The sequence below is a fragment of the Scatophagus argus genome, chromosome 3 (assembly GCF_020382885.2).
Source record: "Scatophagus argus isolate fScaArg1 chromosome 3, fScaArg1.pri, whole genome shotgun sequence".
Lineage (NCBI taxonomy): Eukaryota > Metazoa > Chordata > Actinopteri > Scatophagidae > Scatophagus > Scatophagus argus.
Window position 1 is genome coordinate 21,446,861 of NC_058495.1, and position 11,801 is coordinate 21,458,661.

Sequence of the window (11,801 nt, forward strand, 5' to 3'; positions counted from 1 at the left end):
TCAGTAAACAGAAATGACTGTTTCTCTCAGTCGCAGCAAATTTATATAGTTCAGGACATTATTTTCATATTTATTTATTGCATATAACCAAACTAGTCTTTTGTGTAGAATTAATGGTTGTATGTTTTCTTCAAACCTTTTGTTTGTGTGTACTCAAGCAAATCTGTCCTTGACTATGAAGATATTCTGTATCATCATGCTGTCCCATCAGCACTTCAGCAGTTAAACCTACAACATAACTACAGATATCACTATCAATGATATCAATGTTGGAATGTTGAGATACGATGCACCTTTAAAATGGAATGAATTACAAACGTGGTTAGCACTGTTGCCTCACAGCAAGAGGGTTCTAGGTTTGAATCAAGATCTGGGTCCTTCTGTGAGGAGTTTGCATGTTCTCCCTGTGACTGCGTGAGTTTTCTCTGGGTACTTTGGCTTCCTCCCACAATCTCAAAAACATGCACATTAGGTTAATTGGCTACTCTACATTGCACCTAGGTGTGAGTGTGTGGTTGTCTGTCTTTGTGTGCCCTGCAATTGACTGGCGACCAGTCCAGGTTGCACCTGTAGTGCTCTTGCCCGTAGTCAGCTGGGAAAGGCTCCAGCTCCCCTGCAACCCTGATGGATAAGTGGTATAGAAATTGGATGGATGGATGAAAACTTCCCTCTAGGGTCTTACATCCCCCACATGTTACAATTTTGCACACTGAACCCAGAGTGTAGAGAGCATACACAGGATGGGTGATGCTGAGAGAAAGTTTTGTTTCAATACCAGAGCATGGTAAGTGGGGATGGTGGAGTGTTTCTATTTTATATGGCAGCAGATGTACAATCGGACAGGCTCAGACAGGTGAGGTCCTGATAAACACAAACAAGAGTTAGTATAGGTTATAGGGGTGTGAAATTAATTAGCTTATAAGCTAGAAGTAAAATTTCAAAATCATTTCTAAAGCAGACAGGATAGTGCAGATATCCAAAGTATGTTCAGTTTATTTTATTTATATAGCGCCAATCCACAACAAAAATTAACTCATGACACTTTTCAATTAGAGCAGGTCTAAACCATACTCTTTAATTACATTTTCTAATACAAAGAACCCAACATTCCCCCATGAACAAGCACTTGGCGACGGCAGCGAGGAAAAACTGCCTTTTAGAAGGCAGAAACCTCGGAGCAGACCCTGGCTCTAGATGGGCGGCCATAGGAGTAATCGCAGTACACCATTAAAAAGGACCATTGCTCCAAGCAAAAGAAAGCTAAACATCAATTAATTTCTTTGCATAAAGAAGAAAAAGATATGGTCTAACTTTTGCAATATTTTTCATAGGAAAAAATGCCATCCTAACATGATAAATATACTTTCTTAGGTTTAAATCATTGCAATGTCATTGTTTTGGTTTGTAAAAGTGAAATTCTATAGCAGAGAATAAGCTAATGAAAATACAAGAATTCTTATTTTCAGATTATACACTATTGAAAACATAATTCTGAATATTATTTCTGCCAATGGAATCTCCCTAAATCCTGTGCACTTGAAAGCAGTTTAAACTGTTGGGTTCATCACGTGTCGTACAGTTGAGTGTTGTCTGCATAACTGTGCATTGCAACCACTTACAAAAACTCCGTTAAATAGGTCTACACTAACATAACACAGCTTTCAAAAAGACAGAAGTGGTTTAAGAGACAGGATTTATTTGTTAACTGTTAACTTGAATGGAAGTCACGAGTAAAACAATAAACTCTTTTTTTTCTGTACCTGAAACCTCTTGGCCATCAGAAACACCTCTCGACTGTTAGTGTTCACCTGTTTGTTATGAATCTGTGCAACGACAGCACAGCGTGAATGACTTGCCTACAACCTGACAATGCATGACCTGTCCATCAGCACCCTGTGAGCAGTCATACCCAACTCTTCTCAATGGAGCACTGCAAGCTGCAGCAGATCAGATGAATGCAAACTGTTGCAAGACCAATGTCAGTTCTTCGTCAGGAGAGAAAACTTCACCCCCTTGGGAATTCTAGCCTGTGTGTGTAACACAAGCCATTAATAATTTACATGTTCTTTTTCTTTGTTTTTTTTTTTTTTTGTTTTTTTTACAGAGAGAAGAAAGATCAAATTTTTTTCTCCCCAGTCTATGTTGACAACTAAAAGGGGATGTGCTCTGTCAAGCTTGGTCCAGTACCTCAGCTTGAAATATAGTGATGTTAAAAGCTATTGATTTTACAGCATCATGCCCCAGGAGGTAGGGTATGAGGTCAAGACATACTGCTGATGTTTTTTTGTTTTTTGTTTTTTTATCTGGGGGGACTTCTCATAGATTTGAAGAGAGTGAAGGGAGTAACTAGTGTGAAAAATGTGAAAGGCCTTTCTATCTCCAAATAACTCCAAACAAACTTTGTCAACCACTGCCTAAAAGAGGCATAGAAAAAAGTCCACCAGCAAATTCAGTCTGTTAAAGTAAATCATCTATTCCTTGTGACCACACATTTATTTTACAAGAGCCTGTAAGTGTACATCATACTTTGGGAAAAATATGCCAAGCACCATCAGCAGTTTTCACATCTATTCTTTCTTAATACAAATCAAAATAATTAAAGTAAGATTGAATTGCTTCTTATTTCTCAACACTTGTGGGACTTACAGCTATGTCCTGATCGAAAATGGAGAAGGGATTAATGATTTCCTGTCCCCATTAATCTTTATCAAGCCCTGGCAGGCTTCTCAGTTGTCCCTAGGTAGTTGTAAATTGTAAACAGTAGAGCAAAAAGGGAGTCCTTCGGGTCCATTCACACCTCTGTGCTAGGGTGCAGAGTGTATTAAATCACTGAAGTGTGAATTGTGCACTAAAATGGTCAGGGGGTCCACCTAGAAAACAGAAATAGCAAATGACAAATGCATACTGGCTAGATTACTTTGACCATTTTATTTGCAGAACTGAAAGTAGTTCCTTTTGAGTCATATAGCGTGTTTATCATGCAAAGCAGTGTGACAATGCAGTATGATTTGGTAAAGAGGAGAAACAATAATCTGAAATAAAACAATGACTATGAGGACTTTCAGCTTTGAATTAAAATTTCAGGAACTTAAGACAATCAAAGTTAGTCAGCTGTTTGTTTGTTCAGTGAGTCTGCCACTTTGGTTCAGACTGAGGTATTCCTTTCTCTTTTTTTTAATGACACTATATGCACAAAAGTATTGGGACATTTACTATTCAATATTTACTATTGAATTCAGGGATGGTTTTTCACTGGTTGAGCTTGGCCCCTTATTTCCAGTGATGTGACAGTTTGGGGAAGGCCCTTTTCTATTCCAGCATGGCTGTGCCCCAGTGCACAAAGCAAAGTCCATAATGAGATGATTAGAAGCAGAAGAACTTGACTGGCCCTCACAGAGCCCTGACCTCAACCTCATTCAACACCTTTGGGATGAACTGGAACAGAGATTGCGAGCCAGACCTTTTTGTCCAACATCAGTGTCTGACCTCACAAATGCTCTACTGCATGAATGAGCAAAAATTCCCATAGAAACACCCCCAAATGTTGTGGAAAGCCTTTCAGGTAGAGTGGAAGCTGTTGCAGAAAGGGGACCAATTCTACTCTCAACTCTATCCCAATACTTTTGTGTATTTGGTGTACCATTGAATTGAATTGATTTCTAAGAAATTTGGTACAGATGTCCAAGGATTCTAGAGGATAGTGACTTTGGTGTTCCCTTGTTTTCCAAGTGCCACCATGAGGTAGACATTTGTGATTTTGACTACTGTATGTTTTTAAGTATCTCAATAATTTTTTGATGCACTGCCATTAACTTTAGTGCAGACATTCATATTCCCCTCAGGATGAACCTAATTACTTTGATGTTGATGATGTTGAAAAATAAAAAGGGGCATTTATTTAGCTTTGACATAATTCCTCGTCATAGAGGAATCTTTTTTCTAGAGGGATACCCTCACCAGAAATGAGTTACAACAGCTGCTGTAACTTACTTGGTTGCAACTACATAAGAATCAGATTAAACAACATGGAGGAAAACTTCAGCTGTACATAAAAGCTGACAGCTATTTACCTTGTCGCCTTTCGTTCAAGCTAATTTAAAATTGATGAAATGTGTTTGAAATACTAAGTTGATGGATGCTCTGTGGTAAAATGAGTTTGCTATAACTCATTAAAGATAAAACTAGTGATCCTAGGATTCATAAGTGAAAAAGATAAGATCAATACATCACTGTAAATATTACCCTTGACATTTAATGCAGGGTATTGATGTGTGGTTTGACTTGCAGTCCTGGCATTCTTTCTGGTGCGGAACAACTTAGTGTTGATTTTTTTTCAGAGCCAGTCTGCTCACCAAATTCTCCAAAGTTGCCTGACTCCTACAGAGGTGTCTGCACTGGACTTATAGTGTAATGGATTTTAGTTATGTGGACGTAGTTTCTAAGCTGTGTTATATTGCATCTAAAAATGGTTTCTATTGCAAGTATATGTCACAAGGTGAAAAAAAAAAAGCTTGTGCCTACTCACCACCCAAAACACTGTGCCTACAGAAATGCACTGAAAATATTAAAAGCAAAGCAAGTCAGAGTCCACATGAGATTTAGTGAAATTAGTTGAATAATTCATTGCCCCAACAAAACATTTATTGAATGCGATCTTGATTAGAGTCTCGTTTGCTCCATTAGGGGCTTTATGCAATATTCAAAAAAGCATTACAGCTGTCCTTCAAAGAAGAAATTACCTTGAGGAATACTGAAAATGAGGACCTTTATGATTTGCACGTCTCTTCACAGATACAAAAACTCATCATGCCCATATCTTCACCTTTTAGGGCCCATTTGGGAAGAAGTGAGATCATCATGTTTGAATGAATTGAAAATCTTTGTGGTAGGTCTCTAGCACCTTTTTGAATCCAGGCTTATTAATAATTCAGGCTTTTCTAAAGGCAAAAGTAGCTTCTACTGAGCACAGCCAAGGTAAACCTCATGAACAAAAGTAGAGATAAATATTAGCATACGTATGTCTTTGTCCTAGATCAGAATAAGTAGTCTTTCAGAAGGTAGCATTGATTGTTGTGGCACAGGGGCACAGTGGATAATCTTGCCAGACCAAGGCTCATCTGAGCAGTGCCAGCCGCTGTGTGTACAGTATATGAAGCTGAAGGAGTGAACAGGAGGGAATTCTAAAAAAAAAACAAAACAAAAAAAAAACATCTACAGTAAATCTTCCCTGAGCAAATAAATATTGAGAAAAGTTTTCGCATAATACATCACAGCCTTTGCAACATACTGAATTAATGATACCTTGCCCAAAGCAGAGGACGCTTAGAGAGTTCTGCTATCAATAATACTTGGACCACCTCGACTTTGGTTTAGGGCACATTCATCTTTTCATCTCATTTCTCTATTACATTACATTTATTTAGCTGATGCTTTTATCCATTGTGACTTAAAATAAACCTTCAACCATGTGGATACAACCCATGTTGTGTATGTATGTCTACATGCACATCTTATCCTAGAGGCAGCAAAAGGGGGGATCTGGCTTGTTATTATTAAGAAACAGAATGACAAATTAAGCTCTGATTATCAGTGATAAACAGCTTATCATTCCAGGCAAAGGGCTCAGTACAAAAAAAACAAGCCCACATACATTGTTTCCTATAAAGTGATTTATTTGTGGCAGCCTGCCACAATGCCAACACTGACTGCTGCATACTGATTTTCTATTTTTTTAACATTTAAAATGGATGAAATCTTATTTCATTGAAGCACACTGCTTCACCAAATCCCTCCTTGACCCCAAACTCTCTCTTTCACACAGACACACACACACACACACTGTCACAAACAGTATGGCGTCACTGACGCAGAAAGAGGAGAACCCCAATGCAAAGACTCAGGGAGTGAGGCAGAAGTCCAAACAATTGTTTAGCTCTCACTAACTGTGGCAAAGGAACAAAAAACTGTGGCAAGAATCATATCATGGCATGGCATATCATGGCATGGCAAGGCAAGGCAAGGCATGACAATATAACTCCCAGCATGGAAACAAAAGACAACAGAACGCACGGACACCAGTGACAGGGAAGACAAGGACTAAATAGACGAGATAACAAGACTCAGGTGAAACACATAAGGGGAGGAGAAAGCAATCAAGATAAACAAAGCAAAGTTACATGAAACAGACACACAGGGGAAGTGACGCTTTCAAAATAAAACAGGACATGGCAAAAATCTTGAACATACATGGAAAGACTAGACACACATGAAACATGACACATGGACTCAAAAAACCAAAAGGCAGAAACCCAGGGCGTGACACACACACATAGTGCTTCATGCACAAACATGGGAGTTGTTTTAAGAGTATGAGATTTTTCTCAAAAAATGAATATTATTATTATTATTGTTTTTACTTAATGGCCCCAATGCTCCTTTGTAAACCAGCAAGAATAACTGCTGTCGGTTGAGCAGTCATTCAAGACAGTGAAGCCAAAACTCATTCATGATACTAATTAACTCTTATGAATTTGCTTTGCCACCAGAAGTGAATGTGTTATTTGCCCTTTCACTCACATTGAAATATTAATTTCACGCATATGTGACACTGAGCTGGTCAAATTCTTAACAAAATCTTAAAATAAATAAATGAACTTCTACTTCTGCCAGTGCCTCATTACATTCATCTCCAGAGTGAAAAAAAAGTTCAATTTTTCCCCACATTAAATGAAAATACCAAGCTGGTAGCAGTGGCGCCATATAAGAGCTGAGTACCTGAGTAGTTTTTTTTTTTTTAATCTAAACAGCTAAGAGGTGCTTTGTTTGGCCATCAATATAGGAATGAGTCACCAGGAATAGCCTCCAGTGCAACAATAGTCTGGTACGAGAAGCCAAATGCAGAGCTCAATTATGGCAGGCTTTGTGTGAATCCTATTCCTTGAGTCTTGCATTGTATTTATTCAGTACATAGCAAAATTAATGATAAGCCCATCTTTTTGGACATCCGTGTCACTAATTTGTGCCTAGGGGTGTACAGGGTGATAACACTGGGACACAATGGAAGGCGAGAGAGCACATGTTTGGCTCATTTGTGTGATTGTCACACTTGGTAATGGGAGTTCTCAGCTATTGTTCCTCTTTACTTACTTTGATAGAATTTTCTTTTCACTCCTTTATCTCCTGCATCCTTTATCATATAGGAAACTGATGATGTGATAGAGAACCCAATTTTCTCCAGTAATCATATTATCATAGCAGTTAATCAGTGGCAGCAGAGTGCATGTCTAAAGCCAGGAGGATAGTTTAGGTTTATTGCATAGGACTTATCTTCATAGTAATGGCTTATTTAAACTGATACAATGGAGCCCAGAAGTAGGGGGATGTTTCTATTTTGGGACAAAATTATCTGAAAAAAGTAGAGTATAATAGTGTATCTTGAGCATTGAAAAGGTATATTTACTCAGCGAATTTAAATGCAAAATTCTCCAGAGTATAGTATAAGTAGTTGAAAGTAGCTGTAGCTCTTCCAGCTACAGCAGAAGTACAAAAATATCCTTTCTTTATGTATATAATACCTTTTATGAGAATAATATAACACAGTTCTTCACAGACAGATACAATAAGCATAATTACAAACTTGGGAAGAACAATAACAACATAAAATAGAAGTAGGCTAAAATAGAAGCAAATATAAAATTACACAAAGTCTAAACAAGTGGGACTTGAGCTGCTTTTTGAAACTGTTTTCAGTGTGTACCATCCAAAGGAAGAGTTCCAGAGACACAAACAGAGAAACTCAATACTGACAAATTATCCAAGTTATATGGCAAACTCGATCACAAACAGATCCTTACAGAGCAACATTGGCAGGAAACTTTGTTTTTGGTCTGAGGGAAATATCTGCCTCTTTAGCTGCTAATTATGTTCACTAGGTAGTCGCCAACCGTGTTTGTGCCAGGCAGGTGCTTGGTGTAAAGTGGGTTTAGAGCTTTTCGCTAAAAACAGCTGCCTGCTGCAAATGGAAACCAAATTAAGAGGGGTGAGATGAACCAAAACAGTATCACGACTCCCATCAGCTCTTCTTTGTATTCACCTGTTGTGCTTCAAAGCCTTTTCACAAAGTGTTCTGTGAAACAGAATCCTGCCCCTCCCATCTGCTATGCCTTCACCTCATTTCTTTTACCTGATTTTCCCTGCCCTCTTCCTCAAATTAAAGGGCCCATTCCCTCATTAGTTCCTCAGTTCCAGGTCCATTCACTCTCCAGAAATTTGGATTCCCCTGCCTGTCCCTCGTCAGTTTGGTTGATCATTTGTTTGATCATCTGGTTTTGATCATTGCCTGTCTCGAACTAAGTAAAATCACAAAACCAAAACCATAGCTTAGAACACAAAGTGAATCTCTCTAGAGCTACTGGGAACTGGTATAGTACTGGATATAAGGAAGCTATAAGAAAAAAGCAGATGTTAAGTCAGATTTTGTACAACTCAAGGCTGTATAGATGTTAACATTATTACAAATGTGCTGGTTTGTGTTCAGTGACACCCTGCAACATCACTGTGTGCAGGGTGTTTCTTTTGTCGTGCTGTTGAAAGAAGTTTTGAGTATCATTTTTCTTACACTAGTATTGCATTGAAATTTAAAATTCTGGCAATGTATCAGTCTCAGTTTGAGGGCTGTGTGCTGCAAACATTAAACATCTCTAGAAATTTGTGTAATGTCTAAGTCAGCATTTTACCACATTTTCATAACCTTGTTTTTTTATTATTTTTCCATTTAATCAGAAGAACCTTGTGTGAGAGAGGTCCGCATGTACAAACAGCCAGCACCAGCTGTATTTCTCATGCATGAAAACTAAAGCTGTCCTCTCCCCAAATCTCACACGTGAAAAAATTTGATAACGAGGAACTATTTGCTATTCATGCTGCCATATACTGTATGTAGGTCTACTGGTATTCAATATTTTAGACATCACATCTCAACAAGTTCCCATTTATCATCAGGTACAGTATGTGTCTTTTTTTCTGCTGAGCTGACTAGTTGACAAGCACAGGATACGAGCCTCGTAAAGAAACCATCAATCATGCAAATCCTCTCCGGGGATCAGCCCGTCTCTTAGCACACTCTGCTCACTCACCATAATCAATAACCCACCAATGAGCACCACATCCAGAGACAGCAATCTGACTGCTTTTTTTATAGTGTTTTATGGCAGCATCATGCTGACATTCTCTCTCGCATCAGCATCTATTTTTAATCATGTTATCTGGCCTCACTGCTGCTCGTCAAGTGCCTCAGCCTCCTGTCAGAGTTTGGGCTTGCAGAGAAGGATAAGAGCTCTTACTGCTGCTATGTGGAAATAGATGTGCTAGTACAACTGCCCACCTCTCCTGGACCATCTGTGGAGTGGCAGTGCTTTGCGACTATTACATAAGGCATTCACAACAGGCCCTCTTTTTACCACGTTATGCTAACAAGTCCTTCAAACAATTTGAATTTCTGTCTCAAATTGTATTTGACAGCCTTTTGCATTGTGATATCATGGGACCGCATTTAAATTATGTGCCCTTTTAAAGGACATTTTTTTGCGCATCATATCTGTACATTTTAAGCTTTTCACATTTAATGGCACTCACATTTTTGGATGTGCGGGAAAGAACAAAGTCAAGTGAACTTTGTTGTCACAGTCATGGTAATGATAATGGTTTACATTGTGAAGTCTTCACAGGTTGTTTTACATTACGTAGTCTACGTGTTCTAAGTTGAAAACGTCATTTGTCTTATTTGTTACATAAGAGATTACATTCAGAAATACCTAGGAGCCTAAAAAAACACAGGAGCTCTCTGTTTACCAAGGAGCAAACTTAAAAAACCTTTTGTCAAGCAGCACTTATCAAAAGAGTCGAGTAACCTACCACAAATGATGGCCATTGCCCACTACTCAGTTGGTAGTACAAACTGTGCTACCCAGCTAGATAGCTCGGCTTGGCCCAATTTGATATTGTCTCTCGCCTTTCAGTCTGGACAGCTGGGTTCACTTCCTGGCATGAATGAGCTTTTCATGATTTCACAGTTTTCAATGTCTGTGAATCAGAAGTTGTTGTAACCTAACTTAAGTTTATGTTAAGTGGAATGCTGCAACACTTCTTTGCTGTGAAGCTTCACTGCAACAGTTTGTGTGAACTGTTCCTTTAAATGTGATAATGACAGCTCAAGTTTACCTTGGGGAGTGTCTATGTGGTTCAGAGCATGAGGATATGAACACATATGAACACAAATCTTCACTTAAAGACAGATGAAGTTTGATTTTCCATCGGGTAGTTACGAAAATCACATCAGAAATATTAACAGTGCAATAACAGCAGTGTGTTTCAAAGAAAGTTTGAGAGGAGACTCTGATGAGCCTTGGTAACTGGTTGTCTCATTTATAAAAAAGAAAAAGAAGAAAGAACAGAATATCGAGTTTTAACCAACCGGTTTGATGGGTGTGGAGGCTTGTGTGGTTATAAGGCAGCAGCCTGGGGTTGTTTTCAGGCAGTTTAATGGAGGTTAATACAGTGAATGGCTCTGTGGAACAGCTCTGCGCCCTACTGCAGCACTTCTCTTTAATTCAAATAAATAATTTTTATTTTAAGCATTAAGTTATTACTGCAGCATGTCTGCAGCAGCCTATGTGACCCCACAAAAGGATTTTTTGAGTTAAATAATTCATATAGAAGCTATTTTCTGTTTGTTTTAAAAGACAATCCAAAATGAATTTGATACCACCACAGTAGTAGCCTTTTATTCAGGTTGCCCATTTTATGTTATGCTTTTTTTCGGTTGGTGGGTGGTAGTGTGTGTAGCTGTGATCTGGACAGGGAAGTTTGGTGGTACAAGTGACGTTATGAAAACAGATGTGACAATGTAATGGTAGTGGACTGGCGGGATCTCTAGTGACGTCCATTACAAGTGCATGTGTGACCAAGATGACAAGGATGGTTTTCAAAACAACACCTTCTATCCAATCCTTGACTTTGTGATTGGGCAGTTACAGAAATGCTCCTGCAAGCCCAACTGCAACACAATGACAGACATTCGAGAACCTCATTCCAACAGTAACAGCTTTTAGAAGAGACATCTCTTGTTTCTCTTGCAGAGATGCATGAATCAAACCCCACTCAGTAAAGTTAGACATGTCATTCAAGTATTTTCTGTCTTATTTTTTCACTTTTGATTGATGCTAGCTGTTTCACTCTTTCTGTTGAGCTAGGACAAAGACATTAAACCAACTCTATGCCACTTATCCATCAGGGTTGTAAAAGAGCTTATCCCAGCTGACAACTATAGTCAGTCAATCGCAAGGTCAACCCACTAAGACGGATAATCACACACACTCACACCTAGAGGAAAGGTCGAGCAGCCAATCAACTTAATGTACATGTTTTTTGGGATTGTGGGAGGAAGCCAGAGTACCCAGTGAAAACCCACGCAGCCACAGGGAGAACATGCAAACTGTACAGACTGGGATGTGAACCGGGAACCCTCTTGCTGTGAGGCAACAGTGCTAACCAACACACCACTGTGCTGTCCCTCAGTAAGACCAAATGTTTCAAAACACTGGATTATTCCTTTGAGTATCTGTAATGTTACGTTTATCATATGTTATACACTTTAAAGCTAATGCAGTAGAAGTTCTTCGTTGAGTCTCACATGAGCATCATCAGTTATCACTGAGGTGATCACTAATTATTTCATTGCTAAGCAGAACAAAGTGAGTCATTACAAGCAGTCATTAAGTTGAATGTCAATTAGTTGTGTGTGT